Raw genomic sequence first — 27,606 nt, forward strand, 5'->3', positions numbered from 1 at the left:
TTTTCTCCTCCTTGTGATTGCATGTTGATATGGATCACTTAATGAAAGGTAGGGAATGTTATCTGTTTTATAATAGGAAAAATATCCCTCAAGTTTACTTACCTCAAGTCCTCATTTTCACCTCGAGAGATTAATAGATATTTTGATCTGATATTTTAATAGCCTGTATTGCTGAGCACTACTAATTACCAGGAATACATTTTGTTAATTCTGACATTGGTATAAGACATCTCTCAAGTTGTCTGGAGGGCTGCAAGTGACTCATCCTTGTAACCCATGGCAACAGGAAATGGTTTTCCTGGGTGGAAGCTGAAGTGTGGACCCATATCCACACTTTGTCATCATTCAGGGACTTGATAGGAAGAGTGTGCAGCCTCCTTGGTTTGGACTGGCGTTAACTTTTGACTTGAGTCAGAATAATAGTTCCCCCCCTTTGCAGTTCCCCTTAGCTCCTCATTCACTTGAATGTTCTAAAATTCTCAGAAAATGAGTTATATTTTTTAATTTAAAAGTGTTTATAAAGGAGTGCATCTGAGTTTGTGCATAGCTAGGATAATTAGGGTGAGAATAGCATCCGATCAAACATGAGAGGCATTGTCAACTTTAAAATGTTGAGAGTCAGGGAGGTGTGTTTGTAAATAGGAGCCAAGAGGCCAAGGTTATATTTTCCCTTCTCACTGTATCACAGAGTGCTTCTTGGAGTGGCCTCCTTGTTCACAGATGTCACTTAGCTTTGTTTTTCTTCCAGAAGAAAAATGGACATAGTGATCTTTTTCCTGTTTTTTGAATTCTCAAATATATGTGAATATGATGTAATCATATACATACAAGTATACATGTGTAGAAGTGGTGGATGCTAAAATACACACACACATGCTCAGAGACAACAGACAAGACTTCTGTCTCAGGAAAGGAAGTATTTCCTTATACCATTGAGATATGTGTAATGATGCTGAATGTTTCCTTCCATTCAGGAAAAGGCAAATACATCTCTCTGTTCTGTGGGTATAGGTAGTCAGTGCTCAGTGAGTAATCATATAATTGAATATGCTGAATAATCCTAGCAGGTATCACCCTTTTTAGTTATGTGAACGCAAGTGAAGAATACATTTCTTTTTTTTTTTTTTTTTAACCATTTAAGATCTCCTTTTCCCTCCTCCATTTTGTAACAAAAAAGTAATTTTCTGTTAGATTAAGTGGACCTCAGGGTATGAAAAATCCCCTGAGCTTTCTGCTCAGACTTCATTTTTTCCTCCTAAGTCTGACTGTCAACAGTAATATGTGATATGAGCCTCTGGTGGTGGAGTTTCCACAGGTCATCCTTCTTCTCTGGCCCAGATGAAGTCTCAGGACAAGTACTGCAGTAACATAGATTCTGAATTCAATGCATCACTCAAGTTGGCTATGTAACTCAATGGTCTTTTTTTTTTTTTTTTTTCTTTTTTAAGCTCCAGGTCTTTATATCTGTTTACTATTGTATTTTTCCAAACATTATAATTTTTAAAATTAGCTTGGTCCCTGTAAGAATTTAAAAGCTGCTTGTTCATTATACAATGTTTGTACAGTGCTCCTCTTTTTGTTAATCTGTGCAACATTTTCATAAGAGCTGTGGCAGTTGGGACCATTGCTGGCTGTGCTTCTTTGGTTAACGGGGACCTGGAGATATTAAGGTCTGGAGACACTGCCAGCAATACAGGGCCAGAGTTTTCTAGAGAGAAGACTGGGAAGGCAGCGTTTCTGATAAGTGATAGACAACAGTTCAGATATAGTCAAGAAGGTTTGAAAAAAAGTTTCTATATTTTAAAATCTTTCTTTGTAGATATTTTTATGCAGAACTCCTATCCAGCTTTCAGATTTTTTTTCTACTGGGAAGCACCATCGAAATCTCCAGTCTTACTTGGTGGCTTTTGGTAGGTTTGAAGGCATAGCGTTGAGGAAGAAATGGTTCTTTTTACATGCTTGTATTACAGTTATAAGCATGACCACAAAACCATTCCATTAGTTTTTTTTCCCCTATCAAAAGAAACATTTATGTTATTGAACTCCATCTTAGGCCACCTTATTAAGATGGAATCAGACACCATGGCTGCCTGATTATATTGATGCATTTTAAGGCAGTATTGCACAGCGCTTAAAGATGTAGCTTCTTGAGTAGACTGCATTGGGATTTGAATCCCAGCTCTGGCACTTACTATGTAGGTTACTTTTGGTACTTTCCCTAATCTGAGTCTTAGTTTCCTTCTCTGTAAAACAATTGTTGAAGGATTTTTGTAAAGACTAGCTGGAAGAGGGTGTTGATGATAATATTGAAGACTGCTTCTGATATGTAGCACACATTCATTCATTATTATTGTTCCATTTTGACAACAACAGCATTATCAGAAGTCGTTCTTTTTTCTGTTTAGATTTTTAATTCTAAGTCTGAATGTGCTTTATAATATTTGTCCACATAAGACTTGTGCCCTTTTCTTGCTCCCCCCACCCCACCCCCACCTCCCACCTTAGCTTTTCCTGACAATTTCAAGCTGAAAATAATGACCAGGTGCCTGGGTGATAAGAATACATTTATTTGGAAGGGATTAATTCTCCTTATTTCAAGAAAAGCTTATTTTATATTCAGTATCAACATTATCCATGGACTTTTTTAAAAATTCACAAATTGGAACTCGAAATCAGGATTAGCTCCAGTAGTACTATATTACATCAGCTTAGAAACCTGACAAACATAAAACCTATGTTATGCTTCAGTTTTACAGTGTTTACTCACAAGCCACACCTGCCTCTTATTACCCTAATGTAATCATAAAGCTACAAACTTTTGCTAAAGAAGCTTGCTGAATAATTTTTTTGCATGAAGTCACTTGAAATCTCATTGATGAGAAACTGTTGTTTAAAGATTTGTTTCATCCTTCTTTTTTTCCTTTGTGAGCTCCAGTATAAAGAGCTGCATTGAATAGGTCAATTTCTTTACATATTGAGAGGTTGTTCTCATCTGCAAAGTGAATGTATTGGGTTAGTATACCTCTTTTTTTCAAAACTTTCCATAATGAAAAAAAAGTTAAAAACCAAAGTAGAAAAGACAGTACAATGGGTTTCTAAGGACCCATCATTCAACTGCAACAAATTAGGTAACAACCTCTTAAGATTCTTCCCAGTTCTGTGATTCTCTGACCATGGAAATTCTGATTCCCTCTGGTTATGAGAATCCAGAATATCTGCTTTTAAGTAATATTGACACTATTGTCAGGAATATTGATACTAAAGTGATAAGGTTATTATAACACTGAGAATTTAATGGCAGGTGAACAGAATAATACACACAAAATGATACATGAGAAATGTGTCGGGATTAGTTTGGTTCAACAGACATTTGTTAAATGTGTCCCTCAAAGAAGTTAGGGCTTCCCACATGGCATGGTGGTAAGAAATCCACCTGCCAATGCAGAAGACGCAGGAGATGCAATTCCATCCCTGGGTTGGGAAGATCCCCAGGAGGAGGAGATGGCAACCCACTCCAGTATTCTAGCCTGGAAAATTCCATGGACAGAGGAGTATGGCAGACTATAGTCCATGGGGTTGCAAAGAGTCATACATTACTGAGCATGGACTCAAAGATGTTATCCAGTAGGATTGACCCCATATTACCATATTTAAGATGAAGTTCCCCGGTGGTTCAGGGGATATGTCTCAGTGCTTTCATTGCCAAGGGCCCATGTTCAGTCCCTGGTCGAGGGACCTAACATCCTACAAGCCATGCAAGAAATTGGCTCTAATAAACAGTTCTAAAACTGTACTGAGCATTGTCTTTCATTTGGAAGCTTATTTGAAGATAGTAAAAGCCAGCTTCCAAGATGGTCCCCAGTGATTCTTGCCTTTTGTTATTCATTCTCTTGTTACTTTCCCACATTTACAAGGTGTTTCTCTGTGACCAGTGGCATATGGTGGATGTGATGGTGTATGACTTGTGTGGCTAAGTCATAAAAGACATGGCCCCTTACGCCTAGCTCTCTTGGATGACTCGGTCTGGGAGAAGCTGGCTGCCATGTTGTGGGGACACTCAAGCCGTCCATAGAGATTCCTGTGGCAAGGCAGGGAGGCTTTCTGCTGATGGCCAGCACTGCTTTACCAACCACATGGAGGATCAACCTTGGACAAGGGTGTTTTTAGCCCCGGTAAAAGTCTTCAGATGACTGCTGTCTGCCGTCCTTGGTAACATACTGATTGTATCCTTTTGAGAGACTGGAAGACAGAACCAACTAGCTAGGCCACTTCTGAGTTCATAACCCATAAGGACTGTATGAGTTATTAAATGTTTGAAACTGCTAAATTTTGGAGTAATTTGTTATGCAGCAACACTATAAAAACCTTAAACTGCCTCAAGATTGTTAGTATATAAATAGTTATGAGTGTTCTATAGGTAGAAATGTTAGTAGAATTCTAGCTGTGAGACTGCTGTTTAAATCTGCATTTAGCACAGTGAATTTCTGGCATCCTAGCTTCCTTTTAAACTTTTAACTCCTTGGAATGAATCTTCTGTGGATGTTATCCATAATTAAATGAGGGCAGAAGGCATGCTGTCTCTTCTTTCATTAATTGCTCACCTGGAACCTAATCTCAGCACTTCGATTTGGCAATGTATCTGTTTAAGAAAGTGGGGCTGGAGGTTGAGGACTGGGATGTGCTTTAGCTGATGCTCAGGTGAACTTTGAGCTAGTATTGTAGTTTACCTTCAGCGTGTGTGCTCCATTGTGTCTGTTCTTTGTGACCCCATGGACTATGGCCTGCCAGGCTCCTCTGTCCATGGGATTTTCCTGGCAAGAATACTGGAGTGGGTTGCATTTCCTTCTCCACGGGATCTTTCCAACCTGAGGACTGAACCCCAGTTTACTTTCAGTTATCCCCCAGAGAGTTCCCCCGACCCTCAGACACACAGAAAGACATTTAAAATTTTGGCTTTCATTGCCATAGAAGTTTTCTTTTGTTATCTTCTGAACTAGGCAAGATTAAAGTGGCTCAAATAAAATATGCCCCAATGAGGCCCTGGTAGTATTATCTAACGTAGCCATTCTTCATGAATTTGCCTGCACTTCTGGTCTTTTGTGAATATTGTTAGACTCAGATGGTAAAGTGTCTGTCTGCAATGCGGGATACCCAGGTTCGATCCCTGGGTCAGGAAGATCCCCTGGAGAAGAAAATGGCAACCCACACCAGTACTCTTGCCTGGAAAATTCCATGGATGGAGGAGCCTGTTGGGCCATAGTCTATAGGGTCGCGAAGAGTCAGACACGACTAAGCAACTTCACTTCACTTCCCTCCTTAAGCATGGTTCTGGTTTGTACATATCAAACTTTTTTCTCATAAGTTTAAGGGAATCTAAAAATTATATATTATTATAGGTATAAAAGTTCTATAGCTATGTCATTTTGGTACATACAAAAAGACATGATTTAGAAAACCAAAAAAAGACCATAACCTCACTTTTTACTTCATGAGTCTGTTTAATGCTATGTACATAAATTATCATCCCATAAAAATTTGAAGGGTGACTGAATTGGAGACCTGGGTTCAACCCTTGGGTCGGGAAGATCCCCTGGAGAAGGAATGGCTACCTACTCCAGTATTCTTGCCTGGAAAATTCCATGGACAGAGGAGACAGGCAGGCTACAGTCCGTGGGGTCACAAAGAGTCGGACACAACTGAGCGACTAACACACACACAAGTAGATATTAGCACTTGGAGAGCACTAAGAAGTAAGGTTTTCGAGCGTGAATATTACTTTCATAAATGAGCCATTAGTCTTACGCTTTGCAGCTTAAGGTTTTAGTAGATTTGCTTTTTAATTTGTCAGGTAGGGTTACTAATAGGATTCTTTTGCCTCTGAGAATGTTTTCAGATCCAAGTTTATTTCAGTATAAAACAGTGATGGTGTTCACTGACCTGTACCAATATCATGCTCTCTGGGAATTGAAATTGATTTTTTTTTTTTTTTGGTCCTTGGTATGTGCATTTGCTATTTGAACAAGCATCACCTAGGATGGCTTAGGAAAACCAGTAAGTAGATGTTCAGAAATTAGTTTTCAAGACATCACAAATGAGTTGCATCACAAGCCTCAGGAGAAAAATAATGAAGTCACTAACTCTTCTTGATATTTTTATGTTTGAGCACAGTGTGTGACAAGAACTACCTTTAGAACTGAGGATAAGCAACATGTCTGGTTTTTCTGTTCTTTTTGAAAATGTAGAAATTAAACTACTATTCATCGCCAGTGGAAAGGCTATATGGCAGATGTGTGTAGAGTCTGGGAGTGTTTTCATAAATGTCTTCTGCTAAGCAGGTTTTTGTTTTTGTTGGATAATGTGACTCATCTTATGCGCTTGTTTTATGTTCTTTGCACACTTGATGTGGCTTTAATTTACCCTATAAAGTAAGCATGATTTTTAAGAGAAAGTTTTAGGTATATATTAATTACTTTCTGTACTGTGATGAGGATAACAGGGATACAGAAATGAATAAGGCAAGGTCCTTGCCCTAGAGGAAGTTGGGATGTGCTTAATTAATTTAAAATTTTTTTCAGAGTATTTAGCTGCTTATTTATGGTAGACTTTACAAGTTAGGGTTAGGCTGCACTCAACACAAAATCCAGTTAAATTATGTTACCATAATTGAGAGTTATCCTGAGTTCTACACTGTTAATGAATGCTAATACTCTTTTGAAGGTCTCCTATGTATGGCCTCAATAACCACAAAGGCTTTTCTGCCTACAGCAGATAAACTCTCAATAATGTCACAGGAAGTTGCATTAGAAATTCTGCTGTTACCTATTTTTTAACTGACTAGCTAGTCATGTTTGTTCATTGTATTCCCTATAGGGCAAATGTCTGTATCATACTTGGGAAATATATATGTGTGTATATATATATATACACATATAAATATATAAAATATGCCTGAATGGAAATGCATCTTATGAATGTTTAAGTAAATTTTCTGATATTTGTGCTTGCTAATTGCATGTTTTAAGAATTGAGGTAGGGATTAGATAGTATGTTAGAATCCCAGACATACCTGAATCTGTTCTGTCAATTACCTTTGTCCCTGTGCAGGGCCCCCAGGGAAGATAAATGCAGGCAATAGCAGCCAAATGGTAATCATAATACCACTTTATTAATTGCTTGAGCTGGGGCCAATTACCCTTGATGCAGGGCTCTTTGGAAAGAAGTGGTTTGGAGCACACACTCTTGGCTTGAGTCCACATATATATATATTTAGTCTTGATCTGCTCTGGTCTAGCCATAGTTTGGGAAGGAAGTCAAGAAGAGAAAGAAATGATCATGTCCCAAGAGGGGTCCTAATTTCAACTTAAAAACCATATAAAACTAGGAAGTAGAGAGAGGGACTAGATCTTGGTTTTGTTGTCTTTAAAGCATGGTGACCTGCTCACTCATAATTAAACTCTAGTCATTGTTTTTGTATCTGACCTACTACAAGAGCAATTCCTTCTTTGGAAGGAGTGGACAGAGGAGTTCTTGATGAGTAGAGAGAGATCCCACTGGACAGATTCATCATAGTACGGGTCACAGTCACTTATCTGAAAGCCTAGGGACAAGAAATATTTCAGAATTTGCACTTTCTCATATTTTAGAAAGACAGGAGTGTGTGTGTGTGTGTATACATATGTGTATATATCATGCAACAAACCCAATGTGACCTGTGACAGCTTCTCTTGACGCAACATATGACTATTTCTGTAAGAAAATCCTTGAATATTCAGAATAAGTGAGAGTAGTGGACAGAATAATGCCCCCTTGCTAAAGTGTCCACATTCTAATCCCCAGAATCCATGAATATATCACCTTTCATGGCCAAAGAGGACTTGAAATTTGTGATTAAGGTTTAAGGACTGTGAGATAAGGCCATGATGCTGGATGGTCTGTGTGGGCCCAGTGCAATCACAAGGGTCCTTGAAAGCAGGGGACCTTGTCCAGCTGTGGTAGGAGGAGGAGGTGTGATGGAAACAGAAGATGCTACCTGGCTGCCTTCGAAAATGGAGGAAGGGGGCTGGGCTGAAGAAATGCAAGTGGCCTCTAGAAGTCAGCAAACACAAGGAAACAGATTGTCACCTAGAGCCTCCAGACAGGAACGCTGTCCTGCTGACACTCTGGTTTTGGCTCAGTGAAACCACTGTCACACCTCTGAACTCCAGAACTGTAAGACAACACATTTTTTAAGCTACTACATTTGTGGTAACTTATTACAGCAGTGGTACAAAACTAATACAGGCTTCCCTCATGGCTCAGATGGTAAAGAATCTGCCTGCAATGCAGGAGACTCGGGGTTGGGGAGATCCCCTGGAAAAGGGTATGGCTACCTACTCCAGTATTCTTGCCTGGAGAATTCCATGGATAGAGGAGCCTGGCGGGCTACAGTCCGTGGGGTCACAAAGAGTCGGACACAGCTGAGCGACTAACATTGATGCAGTGAGATAATGACTATAACCTTATTTTACTTCAGGTCTAGTTATGAGAAACCTTTGGATTTGCAGAGCTTTTTAGACTATGAATTGCACTTAGGAATTGTGAGCCTGTAAAAGAAATTGAAAATCTTGATGTTTTAACCGGATGACTTTACGGTGTTTGAATTAATCATGGGATGAAGAGTTCTTAGGAGGAAAGCCTTTTAGCTGTTATCATCTGAATACTTGAGCCTCTGGTGATTTCTTTGTATGCATGTCCGTTGCCTCTATGGAGCTTACACTGGTTGATGATGGCTCTGGCCAACTCGCCCCTGTGGACCTCGGTTCACCTTGATTTAGATTAAAGTAATATATACGGAGGGACTCAAACTCTGAAGTACTGTGTAAATGTTCATGGTCCTTGATGATGATATTTATTATTGGGCAGCTGCCTCCTGTCCCTCCTCCCTTGTAGTGAGGTTGGAGGGGAAGAAATACCACAGGATGATTTTGTGAACGTGACAGTGGGGTTGCTTCTCCTTTTGGCTCTGAGAAATCCTTCCCCTGCATTACAAATCTCTAGTGTTGGGGTGGCTCCAAGGGAGGTGGCATCTGGGATGAATGTCTCAGCACAGAGAGGCTGCATACCTTGGGCTCATCCACAGACCCCATTCTCAACCATTAACTACATTAAGTGAGGAAGAAATGTCCTTCTTCTGCTCCTTCTCATAGCAGAATCCAGGGCAAAGTCTATGTATTTTGAAATTTTCCCAGAAAGTAGTCTGCAAGTATAAAGCTTACTTTAGAATACAAGGCAGCAGTTCACACTCAAAAGGCAGTATTTGTTTTATTTTGTTGTGAGGCTGTGTCCTTGTAGTAGATGCCATGATTCTGGAATGACTGTAACTGTCTGATACACATTTGAAGGTTATACCTTCAGTGAAATGTTTCAGCATGATGATACTAGCTCTGATTCAAATGAAAATGCTAACATCTAGCATGCACCCTACACTGTCCCTGATCTGTAAGTGAAACTTCAGGAACATCAATTTCCCTGTTGATTGCTTTGCTAATGTGCTGGGAGAGTGAGTGTTGCTTTGCCTGGTCCTGGGTGGTGTGGATGTGTGGTTGTGTTACTGTTTTTCTTTTTTCTTCTAGAAAATTGGTAGATTTTAAGCTGTAGTTTATGACCAAATATGTGACTTTGTTTATTTATTTATTTTTTAATAAATTTATTTATTTTAGTTGGGGGCTAATTACTTTACAATATTGTAGTGGTTTTTGCCATAGATTGACATGAATCAGCCATAGGTTTACATGTGTTCCCCAACCTGAACCCCCCTCCCACCTCCCTCCCCATCCCATCCCTCTGGGTCATCCCATTGCCCCAGCCCTGAGCGTCTGTCTCATGCATCGAACATGGAATGGTGTCCTGTTTTACATATGATAATATACATGTTTCAATGCTATTGTCCCAGAACGTCCCACCCTCACCTTCTCCCTCAGAGTCCATAAGACTGTTCGATGCATCTGTGTCTCTTATTCTGTCTCGCATATAGGGTTATCGTTACCATCTTTCAAATTCCGTATATATGCATTAGTATACTGTATTGGTGTTTTTCTTTCTGGCTTACTTCACTCTGTATAATGGGCTCCAGTTTCATCCATCTCAATAGAACTGATTCAAATGTATTTTTTTTAATGGCTGAGTAATAGTCCATTGTGTATATGTACCACAGCTTCCTTATCCATTCATCTGCTGATGGACATCTAGGTTGCTTCCATGTCCTGGCTATTGTAAACAGTGCTGCGATGAACATTGGGGTACACGCGTCTCTTTCAATTCTGGTTTCCTTGGTGTGTATGCCCAGCAGTGGGATTGCTGGGTCATATGGCAGTTCTATTCCCAGTTTTTTAAGGAATCTCCACACTGTTCTCCATCAAATATGTGACTTTAAACTGTTTTTCTCACTGAAGACTGTATCTCCTCTTTGTCCCCACAAGCACATCCCCCTTACCCATAACACAACCCTTTTCTTCCCCAATATTTTCAGTAGGATGCATCTGAAATCTCTCCTAAGCTTCTGATGAAAGTGATTGTGAATCGAGTACAAACTTACAACGTACCCTAGACAAGAGACTTTGTTGAGACTTCATGTCTGTGTCATCAAGAACAAGATAGCTAGTTGTGCAAAGTTTTGTGCCCAAATGAAGATCTAGATTATTGGGAATTCTGGAGAGAAATTTTATTTGAAATCTGTCTTGAAATTTAGCAGTGATATATAATCATGAATTGGTTTTCATGCTTATAGTCTCTACTGAATTTACTATAAAGTAGTTTCAGAACCTAGAGAATGTGTTGTTCTTTACACCACAATGTATTAGGCTCTGGGCTGTGTTCTGGGTGTAAGTGGCCTGAAAAAAGATATAGACTTTGCCCTTAATGAGTTTATGCTCAGCAGGTAAGGTAAGCCTTGTACAAAGGAAGAGGTAGGTGGCTAGTTCTGTGGACAATTAACATGTGTCTGTGCAGAAGAGTGGATAAAGGAGGGAGCAAAGCTTCTTCCAGATGGGAAAATACAGTGTGCTTGATGGAGGAAGTGTCATTTGAACCTTGAAGATTAGGAAACCATTCATGCAAAATTTAATCTGTATCATCGTATATGGGTCTCCAGGACCTAGCTCTGCCTCCTTGTGCCCCTGGCCATCTTCACCTCCCGTTCCAGCCACACTGAGCTGTTCATAGGGTCCTACAAGTGTCATGCCCTTCACACTTTGGACCTGTGCTAACAGGTCTCGTTGCTGTACAATGAGAGTTCCATATTGAGTATTTTTTTTTTTTTTTAATTCCTCTTAAGACAGAGACATGACTTTCTGTAAATAACATCTTCCTGGTTGTTCAATCTTGCCATCCACAAAGTCCTGGAATTCCCGAGCTTATATGTAGGTGATGTTGCACTCCAATAATGCCACTAATGCCGTCTCTGCTTATTTTTTGAAGCAAGTGTACTGCTAAAGGGATGACAGAGAAAATAGTTGTTCTTAAGGATCTCACTTCTAGTGAGAGACTAACAAACAGTTTTAATGTGAAACTTCCATAGCCATACTAGACGTGTGATGAGGGGGCCTGGGAAAGCAGGAGTGGGGGTGACCGTTCCGTCTGCTGGCGGGGCCTCAGGGATGAATTCCCAGAGAGGAGATGCTCGAAGTGAGTCATGAAAGATGAGTGGGAACCTGCCAGATGGATACAATGGAGGAGGATGTTTTGGGATGTGACTCTGCAAATGTACAAAGACATAAGGGAACATGAAAAGTTAAAGTACAGTCAGTCCCCACCAGCAAAATATGTGTTGGGGATGGGTGCATCGTGATGAAGCTGGAAGGGCAGGCAGCTGAGAAAGTGTGTACATTCTAGATCAAGGAGTTAGTACTTTATTCTGCAAGTATCAGTTATGGAAGAATGTTAAACAGGGGAGCCTTATGTCTAATTCCCTTTGAGAGCAGATACCAGGATTATAATATCTTAATAAAAAAATTGTTCAGTGCAGAAGCAATACCATGTGTCAATTAAGAGGTGAAGCTTCACAATTTTCTAACACTTCTTATAGGTTGTGTGAGTGTGGACAAATTATGTAGCTCCTCTGCATCTCAGTTTCTTTATCTGTTTGGTGGGCATGATAATACCCCTGTTGCAGAATCGATGTGAGAATTAGGTGAGTTATTGTTGCTAAAGAACCCAACTATTATACTAAGTATACAATAATTAAGTGTACATTTACTATGCCTTTTGCTTTTATTAAGAAGAAAGACTAGATGTCCAGCAAGAACTTGGTGTGACAACTGAAAGAGTCCTTAAAAGTCAGTTGCAGCATGTATTGTTTTATGTGCTAAGTTGCTTTAGTCGTGTCCCACTCTTTGCGACCCTATGGGCTGTAACCCGCCAGGCTCCTCTGTCCATGGGATTCTCCAGGCAAGAATACTGGAGTGGGTTGCCATTTCCTTCTCCAGGGGATCATCTTTCTGACCCAGGGATTGAACCCGCCTCTCTTAAGCCTCTTGCATTGGCAGGCAGGTTCTTTACCACTGCGCCATCTGGGAAGGACATTTCAAGTTTATAATAAAAGTCAAAAGCCATAGGCTGAATGTTACATATGTCTTGAAATCTGAGATGGTCCTGTTTACTTGCCTGAAGAAGGGTCCTTAGAAAATGAGATGTGGTAGGAAGCAAAAAATGAGTTGGTCTGTGACAAATAGCGTGTGTGGGCCTTGACTGGGATTAGCCACATTTGGGTGAGGCTTTTGAAATCCCACCCCACAGTCAGCATTATTGTGTTGCGGTATCAGGAAAGGTGGCGTCTTCACGTGATGCGGTCAACAGAACACAGGGAATGTTGGAGATTGAAAGAGCTGCCCCTGCCATGACTCAGTTGGTCCAGAGAAATGTGAGCGGAAGCTAGGGCACCAAAATGATGTAAGGGTTTGGCATGGCTTCTGCTGGCCTGGCCGAGTAATTATCAGTGAAATGTGGATAACCACAGAAACGTGTGTTTGAATGGTCACTTGAAAATCTCTCACATATCCTTAGATATTACAGTTCAGCTGATAGTAACCACATACATGTGATAAATCTTTCTCAGAACAGAATGAGACACAGATTAATGCTTCAACTGGTGAATGTACTGGTGTATGTAGTATTAGCACAAAGCATTTCACAAACAAAAGCATTCCAACAATTGAACTCCTGTATACCAAGACATATTACATATATCATTGGTCTTTTTGTTAGTGAAAAAATCAAATATTTTTATAAGATGGAAAGATGGACTGAGACTTCCTAGCATATCTACTGTTTTATTAATTGATAAATACATTTTTTTTTGTTGTTTTGAAAAATGTTTTTGCCTCCCTTTTACTGTAGCAAAATTTTAAGGTAATAACCATGATAATTTTTTTGATGTGGGGTGTGACTTATTTTTTTAACTGGAAGATCATTGTGTATCTGCTGTACATCCAAGTGAATCAGCTACATGTATGTGTATATTTCTTCCCTCCTGATCCTCCCTCTTCTCCCATCCCACCTCTCTAAGTCATCACGGAGCACTGGGCTGAGCTGTCTGCACTACAGCGCCTTCCCCCAGCTGTCTCTTTTACACGTGGGAGTGTATGTATGTCAGTCCTACTCTCTGTTTGTCTCACCTTCTTCTCTCACTTGTACACACGTTTATTCTCTATGTCTGTGTCTCTATTCCTGTCCTGCAAACAGGTTCATCAGTACCATTTTTCTAGGATCTATATATGTGTATTAATATATGATATTTGTTTTTCTGGGAGTAGTTTTATTTCACTGACTTTCCAGTGAAAATTGAGATGTCCCTAGTTCACCAGGTTAAACAGCAGAACTTTTAAATATTTGTAACTTCTCATAAAATCTGTCACATGTAATACAAAGATGAAGTCAGACCTTGGTCCTTCTTGCTGAGCAGTTACTATAGATTGAATGATGAATAACTGTTACTCTGCCAGTCACATGAATCACGAGTTCCAATGGAAGGCACAGTCTAGAGAAGTCTTTAATGACGAGTTGGTGCCACTAATGAAGGAAGTGGTTGGTAAATTACAGATCCAAGCCCTTGAAAATTAACCTCTAGCACATGTTATTAGTTTCATTTTTTGCTTAGTTAGGGTTTAATTTTTTGGGTAAGCAGTTTATTGTCCTCTAAAAAGATACTTAAAACAGAAAAATGGCTTCTTTTGTTGTGCTTATCACTCCCCCCAAACAATTTCCCAGTGTCTATATTGTGGCTGCTTTTCTCATTTGCATTCTGAACCCACTATTAGGGCTCTTGTTAGGAACCTGTATGGATTTATTTGTAGAGGAGGACACACTGAATTGGACCTCAGGATTAAATGAATTCCATGAATTAGAAGGATGACCTTGTAGACAGAAAAAGACTTCATTGTATGTCTTCCCTGCTTTCTGTGTAATAGATTCTGTTGTATGCTTCATATTCAGTCTTTTTATGTGTGTGTGTTATGTTGAAAGAATACATCGAAATTCAGCACCCTGACAGTGGACAATAAATTGACTGAGTTCTAATTGTGAAGACTGTAGCACTGCATTTTATTTTTCCTCCTCTCATGCTCAGCAAATAAATAATCCCATTTACATTTCAGCCTCCAAACATGCCTGTGTCTTTGGGCATCATGGGAATACCATGTGGACAAATGGGGTTATGGTTAGAATCCTAGTTATATGGATTTTTATTTCTTGTGTGTGTCGCCAGGTAGTGTAGAGTCTGCTTTTACGCAGGTATTAAAGCTTAGCTGGAGTGAGAGAGGAGAAAATAGAGGGGGATGAAAGCCCTGGACTGCAGAGTCTGTTTCTAGCGGAAACACAGTTCATAGCTGACTGCTGCAGGGGGAGGCTTTGGAAGCTGCAAAATGATCAAACCAAATGGTAAAGTTTTAACAATTTACTGCTAATTGATTGACTTTATGTAGAAGGAGATGCAGTTACATGCTCTTACAGCCTACTGTCTTTTATTTATTTGTTTTTTTTGCTCATTTTATGTGACTTCTAAACCAGATTCATTCACTGCCTCTTCAGAGTCGTTTTATTCTGTACAAGGCCTGATTGATTTGACCAAAGGCTGAGTCTTCATGATAGCTAACTGTGATGTTGGGGGGTAAATTAAAATCACCTATGGCCAGATCAGACCATCTCCAAGAGGTAATAGAAGAGTCCCTGAGGCCTGGCGACAGAGTGCTCAAATTCTATTTTCTACTTTGGTTAAAAACTAGCTTAAAATGGTATCATTTAAAGAACATGGGATACAATAAGTCATTTCCTCTCTACAAATTGGTTTATAGGAAATTTCCAGGAAGTCCTTTTGCTTTATTCTGAAGTACTTCAGCGTATGATGGTTTTAAATTTGGAAGGCACGTGGTACATACATTTGCTCCAGGGTACAGGTAGCTGAGGCTTGAAATAAAGTGCAGTGGTTTATTCAAATTCAGAACAGTGATTAGTGATAGAGTAGAATTAGAACCCAGCTCAGCTAGGGTAGAGTTTTGAATTGGCATCTGTAATTAATCAGGAAAGGCATGTAGTTGCTAAGGCAATGGGCAGGGATGCTATTTCTCATTACTTCTGGGGCATTCTCAACCATAATAGGGCTTTAATTATATCTGCAACATTGGTGGAAGCATGCATATTTTAAAATTAGTAATAAAAATTGAAGGGAAAAAAGCATGATCTGCTTATTAGGGAGGCATGGATGGAAGTAACAAATACATCCTTTTGCAAAACACTTCTGCTTATGTTTGGGGTCAGTGTGTCTCATCTTTTGACATAGGCTTCTGCAAAGTCGATAGCAATGATGAATTATAGTTCCATGATGTAGTCTCTTCCTACACCACAATGAATCAGGTATGGTAATTTTTGTTTCCATTCTCACCGTAAATGATCCTTGTGGACAATTTACTCACTTTTTTTTCTCAGGAGTGTATGATTTAAAGTATCATCATGGGTTTTTTTTTTTTCCATTCTCAAAAGGGACTAATAAAACCCGCCTCTGGAATGAGTAAGTATATTATCATTGGTGTTGAAATTGCTCAAACAGAAATGTTTATCCCATCCTTGAGTAAAGATGTATTATCTTCAACACAAACACTGTCAATAGAAGCATTTGAATGTGTCCTTCAATCAGCTCAAGATCACTTTGTATAGCTAGGGTTCAATCAAATACCACTTTTAATCACCTAATTACATAAAAGCAGATCAGGTTTTCCTGCCAAACAAATGACTGGGGAGGACTAATTCTGTAAGTGTACAGCCCTGAATAGTTACCCCCTTAACAAATAGTTCTTTGAGCAAACCATGCAGAAAAGGTGAAAGTTGTATATGTTTCAGATTTTGAAATGGTTGCTTATTACTTTGGGAGGAATTTGGGCGTGTTTGATTGTATTTAGAAAAGAAAATTCTTCTGGCCTTCCTTCCTCCCTTGTGCCTGCTACTGAGTCCCCTAATCTCCATGTTTCCCTTTGTGCACTAACCTTTTCTCCCCAAGTCTTCAGGGGTCCTGAGGCTCAGAAGGCCCAGAGCACACGCTGTCTTTGTGGCGACATCATCAGTTAGTCATGGTGATGGTTTCCAGGTCCTCAGAAAAGACTGTGCAGCCTTTCTGTGGTCTTTTAAAGCCAGATAGTTGTATATGTCTTTCGATATTGCTAGAAGCCCCCAACTTACATAATTTTGGAAGGTTAGTAGGGTAAATTTCACCTCACTGGGGCCCAGGGAGGCTAGAGGTTTGCACAAGCAGGTGAGTCCTGCAGTGGAGACATGCGTGCAGGTTTGTTTGCATCCAGATTTTTGCATTTAAACTAGGACACTGAGAAGTAATACAGTTGCCAAGGTGAAATAATCTATCCATCTTTCTACTTACAGTGCAGTCTCAATGACAGTAGGAAGCCATATCTCACATACAATAAATATCTTTTAAGGCTGCTAGAGTTGAGAGAGCAACGTTGTTCCTGACCTGGGACTGTTGGAAGCTGTGCTTTAGCTGTTCTCATTGCTGTTCCAGTGCTTGTTCCCTGCTTCTACTGGTTAGTGTTTCTTCTGTCACCAATAAGGTTTCATATGAGCATCAGTCAGGTGGTAGAAGTAGAGGTTGATTAGACTTTCTCATGTAGACAACTTAGCACATTGCTTGGAAACAGAGCACACGATACTGGGAGTGCATATACTGGTGAGGGGCTTGCCATAACCCCTGATCTTTCGTCTCTGCGTTTGTGTTTCCCTCTGGGTGTGGAGGCAGCGTGGCTGTGCTGAGGTTTGTCGCTGGGTCAGCACTTGTAGGGCAGGGCATCATCTCATCTTGAGTGAGTGTCAGCAGTCTCTTTCCCCCAGCTAGCAAAAATGCCTGTTTCGATGTTAATGGCCCAAATGGGACTTGGTCCTAAAGGTTGAGGGAAGAGGCAATACCTTTTTTTTCAGGGAGGGACAACATAAGGAAGACTCTAAACAGATGCGGTCACATTCTGAAAAGCAATGACAGTGACCACATGGCAGGCCAGGGGTGGCAGCTATAAGTAGTTACCATGGGACACTTACAGTAATGTTGATCAGCTTGAAGATGGAAGATAGTAAATACATGCTCTAAGGTTCATGGCGCTGGTCTATGGAAACAAGTAGAGAATCACTTGAAATCTCACATTTCATATGAAAAATGAATGTAGATTTTTCATTCAGCTTCCTAGTTTTTATGTTATTTGCATTATTAAAAAATGAGTGAAATAGAAAATCTGGAAATAAGGACCCTGTCTATAGTGGGAATTCCTTCTAGTGCACATCTCTGTGTCATTTCCGGATGGTTTTTATACCTCAATTTAAGTCTGAGCTACTGAAAAAAAATCCATAAGTCTAACATAACTTTTCAGAAGGATAATACAAACAGAGGCTATGATGTTTGATTAGTATCTAAGGCAAAGAAGCAGTGTAGAATAAAATAAGGAAAACTTTCCAGTGATCATTTATATTTTTTATATGGGTGCTATTAGGTTATAATGGAATTCTTTCTCCTGTCAGTGAAACGCAAGCAAAAAACAAATAAAAACCATTCTTTCTGATAAGAGGCTAAGTCTGAGTAGCAGGAATAATCATAAGAGCCATGAGCTGGTACTGGCTGAGGCTAGGCTATGGTCAGTCAGTCACGTCCGACTCTTTGTGACCCTTTGAACTGTAGCCCACCAGGCTCCTCCGTCCACGGGACTTTCCAGGCAAGAATAGTGGAGTGAGTTGCCATTTACTTCTCCAGGGGATCTTCCTGACCCAGGGATCAAACCTGAGTCTCCTGTGTCTCCTGCATTGTAGAGGGATTCTTTACCTGCTGAGCCAATGGATACTGGCTGAACCACACAGGAATGTCGGACCTTAGGCAGATCTGTAACTTAATTGCGCTTGGGTGACTACATAATTTATTGTCACATTATGGAGCTGCTATTCAAAATTACAGCAGGTCATCAGGCATCGACCCGACTGTCCTGGGCTGACTTGTTACCCTCTCTTCAGTTCTCCATGTTTGTTAGTGAAATTAGATGGTTGGATTAAATTAGATGTTATTAAACCTCTTTCTTTTTTTTCCTTCAAGAGGCCCAAAATATAAAAGGAAAGTTCAGTTTGCAGATGAACTGGGGCTGAGTTCCAGTTCCCCACCCTTGGTTCCACAACACACCCCAGCCAAAGATCCTAGGAGATCCCTGGAGCACAGTTTGAAAACTCTGACATTCCATGAGTGTATTCCACCCATCACTTGTCCTGGACTGGAATCCCATGCCACATCTCTATCCGGAAGATCATAGGCAAACACATCCTACCAGGAGGAGGATACAGTCTCACCCAGGATGTTCTTGGGGGCTTCATGCCTTAAAAAGAAAACTCATATTTTGTCTTTCCTTCTGGACTAGGAGCTTGGGATAATTTCATTTCTTCTAACCTTTTTACTGTTTTCTTGTTTGAGAGACCTGAACCTGCAGAATATAAATGTAAGGGTGGAAATACAGATAAAACCCTTAAAAACAGAAATTCTGTGTGTCTGGAAAAGTGATCAGGTTGTTTCCTGACTCTCCATGATCATCAGGAAGAACGTCCTAGTGCTAAGACCCACCCTAGGTCATGTACAGTGAAAAATATAAGGCTCTTTTTAGGGCTGTATATAAAGGCACATAGGGCTTCCCAGGTGGTGCAGTGGTAAAGAACCTGCCTACTAATACAGAAGATACCAGAGACGCAGGTTTGATCCCGGGGTCGGGAAGATCCCCTGGAGTAGGAAATAGCAACCCACTCCAGTAGTCTTGCCTAGAAGATTCTATGGACAGAGGAGCCTGGTGGGCTACAGTCCATGGGGTCACAAAGACTCAGATATGACTGAGCACATGAAGGCGCATACAAAAGTACAAAAGTAACAGCGCTGATTTGCCCATGAATTTCACAGATGGAATAATCAGTTCATTCTGTCATTCGTTCTCTGTCCCCACATTGCTCTGCTGTATTCTTTTCCCTTTCCAGTCTCTTCATTGCAGATGTCCCACCGATCTTCCCACACATGATTTGGTAGTGTTATTCCTAAGATCGCCCTAATCACTGTGTCTGTCTCCAACACCCAGCATCAGGAATCCAAACCCCTTGCAGAGGAGGTAGAATGAAGTCAACACGCCCCCCTCCCCATGCTGCCAAACATGCTGGCAGACATGCTGCCAAAAGTGATTGCAACCCTCTGTCCACACTGGCCATTAAGTGAAACAGGAGAGGAGAAACCTCCTGATTTTATGTTTTCCCTCATTATTGACTGGGGCAGCAGGCTCTTGAATTTTTGTGTGTCAGCCCTTCTCAGTGATCATTTGGAGGTTCCTTGTTATGGATGCCATCAGAGTTATAGGCTCAGTAGTCTTAGACCCAACCTGAGGCAAGTAGACATGGTTTTTGTTATTTCTTTTCAAAGCACTGTGGGTTTTTTCTCTTTTGAATTACAAGATTGCCTTGGGCTAATGATATTCCTGTCTAGGTTTGCTCATCTTCAAAATTTGGCTGCTTCTTGGTCGATGGTACCTCCCTTTCTGTTCATTTAGTTATCTGGACTATTTCAGGTGCAATTATCTGAGAATGGATGGCTAGAGCATGATGTCTATCTATAACTTTGATATGTGGCAGGAGGCATACAGGTTGCTACAGGTAACAGACATAAGCTGCAGTGGGGAACTAGATGACTGAGGTTTCTGAGAAACATTGAGTCCCTCTAGTCACTGGCATCTGTCAGATAGAATTCAACAACCATCATTTATTCAGAGCCTATTATGTGTGGTGCATTTTGCACAATACTCACATCTCCGTCTCTGTCTCCTCTGCTTCCCTCTTCCTTGTAAAGACCCTTGTGATTACATCAGATCTACCTGGATAATCCAGGCTAACCTCCCCATCTCAAGGCTCTTTTGTATAATCACAGCTACAAAGTTCCTATTGCCATGTTGAGTATGTATCCACAGATTCTGTAACTGAAAGTGGGGTCTGCCTGCTTACCACTCTAAAGCCAATAATGAGACCACATTAGTGGAAAGGAAAGTTTGCTTTATTTTGGATGTGGGCAACCAGGCAGAGAAGGGGGCTGATGAGGGTGGGAATCGGGTTCAAAGGCTGACCCCCCCCCGCACCTTTTGCCCCAACAGTGAGTGGGAAAGAGCTTTTACATATGAGGGGCAGGGGCAGCATGGTACAGTTAGCTCTGACAGTCATCTTGAAATTGGTCTTATAGTGGTCTGACCAGCATCACCTTGATTATTTTAAGTACAATTAATCTTCAGTTCCTGAGTCAGTTTGTTCCCATTTCCCTGAGGCCAGTTCTTGGAATTGCAGTGGCTTTTGTTATGGCCACAGTCTAGTCGTCATGTAGTTAACTTCTCCCTGTTAGGGGTTTAAGGATCTATTATATAAGGTAGTTCACAGCATATGGCTTAGAATATTATCCATCGCTCTTAAGAAGAAACTAAAGGTCCTCAACTTTGCTTAACGACTGAATGACTATCATTTTGTCCTGTTTGACGGCTTTCCTTTGTTTGTACATTTTCTCACTTCTCTGATTGAACTTACTCTTTGGCTAAAGTTTTACCGCAGACAAAAGGCAGGAGGAGGACTTGGTGGTGGGGGCAAGGACCATAGGGTTTGGCTCCATTTCAGTTCCAGGGATTAGGATATGGCCATCTTTAGGGGACCATTGTACTGCCTACCATAGGTAGTCAGCTCGCACCACCAGAATGATGGCAAGAACCTTAACCGTAACATGTATTCAGTTCCTACTGGGTTCCAGTTGGGTCTTATTCAATGTTCATGGCCACTGTAAGCGGTGCTCAGTCACTCAATCGTGTCCAGTTCTTTGCGGGCCCTAGGACTGTAGCCCACCAGGCTCTCTGTCCGTGGGATTCTCCAGGCAAGAATACTGGAGTAGGTTGCCATGTCCTCCTCCAGGGGATCTTCCAGGCCCAGGGATTGAACCCACATATCTTACATCTCCTGCATTGGCATACCAATGGCATACCATCTGGGAAGCTGTAAGGGTAGGTAAAGTTATCCTTATTTTACAGTTGAAAGCACTGAGGCTTGGAGAAGTTAAATAACTTGTCTAAAGTCACGCAGCTAGTTGGCCACAGACAAAGGATAAGAATCCATGCTGTTTGTGGCCATTACGCAGTTCGACAGTCATTGCGTTGTTAGTACACAGAGGCTTAGGTGAAAAGAGGGTGCTTTCTCTGGGTCATGTTGGTAGTCAGTAGCTGGGTCAGTATTCAGACTGAATCTCTGACTCCAAAGTCTCCCGCCGAAATGCTCTTCTGCCTGTGCTGGTGATCCCAGACCTCTGTTCTGAGATTTTTGTTTTCGGCTGTGGTTACGGTGACCTTTGTTTTGTTGATTTGCTTTGATGCCCTTTCTGGGTGGTCTTTATGTATTGATGAAGGCAGGTGGAGAATGTTGTCCCTCAGGTTGGGGTGTCACGGGGCTGAGAGTGAGTGGGTAAAAGCCGTCGGTGCAGGGCAGCTGAGCTCTTCTGGATGGTGGCTGCTACTCTGCTCATGTGAGGTTTGTTCTTGGCATGGCTTCTTGTAGGTAAAGGTGCCAACGCTGTCTCATATGGAGCGGAGACCCTGCCTCATGGTGAATTTTAAACACGATCCCTGTGATGGAAAGCTAATGTTTTATGGAACCAGCCACAATTTAGTTACCATAACAACTTGCTAATACTCATTCTGTCTTGGCTTACTGCCTCCAAATGTGATGGACAGCAGTCATTCTGGCCAGCTGAAATGGACTCGCACCTTCTTCTTGTCAGGCGTGTTGATAAATGACTGTTTCACGACACACGTTTCAAAGTCATCACTTTTTGTGTATGTCTGACCTTCCCGTAAGTTGCAGGTTGTATAAAGAGCAGTGGTTGGAGTAACACACTGCCATTGTGCTGCTTTTCTGTTCTGAGCTATTTTATCGTAAAACAGTGTGTGTGTTTTGTGTGTGTGTTGTGTGTATGTGTGTGTAGGGCAGGGGAGGGTTGGTGAGGAGAGAAATAAGTACATGATTGAATCCAAGTCTTGGAGCAGAATATTATAGTACTGTAGTAGTGTATTTATGTCATCTGCCCTGACCCCAAAGCTTGAAATAATGTTATTAAATTCATTCTCATTCTTTACGCAGTAAATTTGACATGCTCTGGAAAAGGTGTGGGTAGTACAATCGAAGAGAGGGTTCCTTTCTTTCATTTAAGTGTTACAAATGCACCAACTATTTATGTCCAGTGTTGCCTTGATGATAAATAACCTGTAGTAGAATTTGAATTTTTTCATATGGGGAAATAGCTGGGTTGGTGGAAATTTGAGGGAAGGCAGACATCAAGATCTTACTTTCTATTCTAGTAGGTAGGAGAGTGTTCTTCCCGTTCAGGAAGGGTTAATAGGTTTTCCTTAGGGGGGATCAGGGAAGGAAAAGGCTGGGTAATGATGCATTCTTTATTCCTCTCTGGGAGATGCAGAATCTATATTCACATTCCAAGGCTCTGAAAAGTCCAGTGGCAGAGAAACCTATTTAATTAACTGTTTCACTCAGCCGTGGGGGCCATGGGAGCCCCCTTTCTAGCAGAGCATCTGTGAGTATCTCATAGAACACTGTTTGGGAAATGGTGCTTTTAGAGCAGTAATGATGACGAGGAAACCAAAGTCGGAATTTCGCCTTCTGTTCCTAACCGTCTCTGTAGTGATTCAGCTACAGGACAGGTTCAGTACTGTACTTTGATTCTTCTTTGTGTGCAGACACATTTTCTCTGTTTCCCTCCCCAGATGTTAACATGGCATTTCTTATGATTTGTGCCATCTGGGGCTCCATCTTGGCATTGACTTTGGGCACTTTGTACAGCATTCTATTTAGTTGCTGTTTCTCTAAGTATGTGAGCTTATTGCTATGGAAGATTAGGGAATCTCCTTTGAAGAGTTCCAAGAATAAGTAGTGATCATCTTTTGTATGGGATGTCTGGAGGTCAGTCTTGTAGGAAACCTGTAATGCAGCCACAAAAATCTGTATTTTTATTCTTATCATTTCATGAAAATGTGAAAGTCTAGTGCTTAATAATAAATTCTAAGCTCTTTGTATACATTGGAGAAAATCTTAGAATAAGTTAGTTATACCTCTCTTTCTCTAATGATGAAAAAACTCAGGTCTAAGAAAACTGGCTCTAGAATTTTCCCTAAAAATGTATTTCTGTGTTTTGTTATTGGTAATCTTAAGGAAGTTAGGGAAGCAGAAATAGTTATGAAAGGGATATTAAACCCCTCTTGATGGCAGCCCCTTTTTTTAAGAGATAAGCTGGAAAGATCCTCATTCTTGTTGGCTCTCTAAGGCACTGACTCTTAAAGATACTAAGGAATAGAATTTTTAAGATAATTGCTTTCATGCATGCTTGTTCAAGATATTATCCAGTGTTATATGATTTTCTCCCAATCCCAGAGTTGGAAGGAAGCATATTTGAGTAACTTGTTATGTAGGAATAAAGTCATTGACTGCTATTGACTCACCAGATGTTCTCAGATCCATCCCCAACCCAGCTGGCTTGCTGGATTATTTGACCACAGTTGTGGAGAGCTAGTGGTCAGTGTATTGTATGTGATTTAGCAGAGTCAGTAGCTTTTTAAATTCAGAACAGCCTTTGTGTACTGTGTTGTCTACTCATGGTTAACATTATCCAAATAACAATGCCATGCCATGGTTTTGAGACAATTGTTAATCTGTCTGATGAAGCTTTCCTGTATCCCATTTGTTAGAATTTAATATGCTTCTCTCTTCCTTTCTTTCTTTAAATTTTTCCCCCTACAGTAGCATTGTATGAAATTTTTATGTAATTGATATTTGCATTCTGGTTAAAAAAAAATGGATTTATCCAGCACTGTCTATATTGTTAGCCAAAGTAATTGTATGCTAGGATAACTTGATAATGGAGCACCCAAACGTATACTTAAAAATTTCAAGTATTTTCTCTTTTGTTGATAGAAATTAGAGCTTAATGGCAACAAGCAGATAATACCCCAAGATGTGTGGAAATATTGGGGTGTTGTACACAGCCCAGGGGAAAGAAATAGACACTTGTGTGTATGACTGCTAAAATGCTGACTTTGTTTATTTTCAATAAACGTAATAACTGGTTTCATATGAGTATATAATTTCTTGGAAGAAATTAGAAAGAACTGGAGTAAAGTGGAACATATATAAGACACATATATTTACCCACTAAAGATACACTTCCTGGTATGTAGTCATTCAATTTTTATTTTTAGGAGGGAAAATCAGATGAAGACAATGTGTTAAAAATCCTTCTTGGCTTCAGAAATGTTAGTACTTTGCATATTTTCTTAGGTGCAGTTAACATAGTTACTCATTTCCTGACATGATATGCTGAAAGTATGTCTTTATGATGATTAAAATGAGAAGGAAAAAGAATATAAGGATGGGGCTTTTGGAAAATTATCTCCCAAGGCAGGATAGACAAAGAAAGACATCATCTGTGTTGCTTCAATGAAGCTATAAAAATAAGGCATGCTATGGGCATGAATAGGAACCCAGTGAAAGTCAGATATCATAAAGACAAGAAATGTGTTGACACTGTCATTTCACATGCTCCATTTTTATCTTAATTTTTTTGTTCTCATCAGCAGCTGGGCTGAAGACTCTCTTTTATATCATTAAGTCTTTGGTTGGTTAGTGAGTGTGGTTTAGCTTTTTCAGTCTGATCAGCATTGTTTGTCACTGATAGAATTGAGTTATAGAAGGACCATCCCTTGAAATTCACTGAGTTCAAAGTGTGCCCTTTGAGTGGGCATCCAGGTGCTCCTGTTGAGCACCCCACACTCTGAACAGCCTTCCAGAGGGCCCATGCACTGTGGGAGCCTAAAGATGAGTGTCAGTTGCTGCAAGGGGGAGGGTTTATGTCAAGAGAAGTCTTCAGAGGAGGAGATGATGTTTGAGTTGAGTCTCAGAGGATTTATAACAGTTTGCAAGAGGTATGGAGGGATAAATCAGCACAGCATGTGTAGGGCTCTGAAAATATACTCGGAGTGCTACATGGCTGCAGTCTAGAGAGCGTGGTTGGCAGGGGGCGATAGTCAAGTGTCCAAAGGCAGATAGGGATGGTATCACATGGAGCTTTCTGTGCTATGCTAAGGGTTTAGAACATGTGGCACTGGAAAGAGTGATGACCTTGCGTCTTCTAAGGGTAAATGCTACAGGGGAGTGGGGATTGACTGGGAGAGGGCTGAGACTTGAGAGTAGGAATTTAGTAAGAAAATACATTCAGTGGTTTATGTTAGAGGCCATGAGGACCTAAGATAATGTAGTGGCAGAGGGAGTGGAAAGGAGGAATGGGTAACCGAAAATGTGATGCTGGGATCCTTGACACTTGGTAACGAACATATTAGAAATGAGGAGCAACAGATTGTTAGAATTAAATGAGATGCTATATTTTAAGTGTTTAACACAGTGTGCGGTACCTGGCACATTGTGAGCACACAGGAAATGAGAACTTGTAGTTCTTTTATTACCCATGTTGACAATAAGAAACATCTTGGAAATTCCTGTTTGCCATAACAATAACTCAGGACTTCACCTCTGTAAAACCCCATCTCCAAATATACACTCTAGCAGGTTTCATACGTTTGGATTTTGCTTATTAGAGCAACTGTGGCCATTTGTGTTCACTTTACATGATGGCCTGAGAGTAATGCTGAAGTATTTTCAAGTTGTTAACAGTATCTTAATTTTTATACACCCTCATCCAATGACCTGACTCATGTTTTAAATGCAGTTCAGTTGTGGGACCACATCTGTTTACCTTTATGCTCTCATAAGGGAGAAAGCCCCGACCCACCACTCACATTTGACTATTTGTCTAGGGTTTTATTCTGCAAGGATTTCCTTTTTCTCCGTGTCTTTGGAGGTACCTGAAGATTCTGTTCCTGCTGAGGGCCGACTTCCTAGCTTTGTAGACAGCTTTCTCTCAGTGTCCTCGCTTGCAGAGAGAGAGAGCTGTCCTCTTCTTGTAAAACCACTAAACCCATCATGAAGGCCTCACCCTCACGACCTCCTTGAACCCTAATCACTTATTGAGGGCCCCATTTCAATACCATGACACTGGGGGTTCAGGCTTCAGCATAGTGTTTTCGGGGGATTCAGTTCTGCCCTAGTTACTGGGATCGAGAAGTCTGAATTAAGGTGTTCACTGCCTTTATGCCCTGCTTTTACATTCTACCATTTCCAGACCAGTCTTCATGGTCGTCTCAAGCTGGTTCTGCTGGGTGTTTTAGGTATCTTGAAGAGCCGTTCATTAATTGACTCATCATACAGCCACAGAGCTAGGATTTAGAAGCCAGTAAGATAATTTGGTGCCTTAAAAGCTTGTGGAGCATAGCTGTACTTTCTTAACTGGGAGGGAAAGCACATGCAGATTGTAACAATGGGAGTAACTGTCTCTTAGGGAATGGGAATCTGGAAGGCATAGAATAGGGTCTGGCAAAAAGGCTCCTCTCCAAGATCCCTTTCGAGGCCCATATAACACTTGATGTGCTGCTGAAATTGACATTGCATCATGATGAAATTCTATCCTTTGATTAAGTTAATGACTGAGTTAATCTTCACCATAAACATGGATAATTTCCCTTCAGGTATGGTCCTGTATTTAAAGGATGGCTGTTAATTTAATTACTTTTAGTTAGTATCATTTTTTTCTCTAATGCTAAAACACACATTTTTCCACATTAAAAAAATCTTTGAGGGCTTCCCTGGTGGCTCAGTGGTAAAGAATCAGCCTGCCAGTGCAGGAGACACAGGTTCGATCCCTGATTTGGGAAGATTCCCACATGCCACAGGATAACTAAGCCCATGCACCACAGCTATTGAACCTGTGCTCTGCAACTAGAGAAAGACCCACGGGGCAATGCAGATCCAGCACAGCCATAAATAAATATATAAAATTATAGAAAGAAATCTCTGAAACCAGGATGTATCTTAAAATCAATGATGCATTATGGTTCCTTGTTGGTTTTTTTCTTTTCTTCCCTTTTATTGTATATTTTA

This window comes from Giraffa tippelskirchi, chromosome 4, assembly GCF_054371585.1.
Source record: "Giraffa tippelskirchi isolate mGirTip1 chromosome 4, T2T-mGirTip1v1.2.pri, whole genome shotgun sequence".
NCBI lineage: Eukaryota > Metazoa > Chordata > Mammalia > Artiodactyla > Giraffidae > Giraffa > Giraffa tippelskirchi.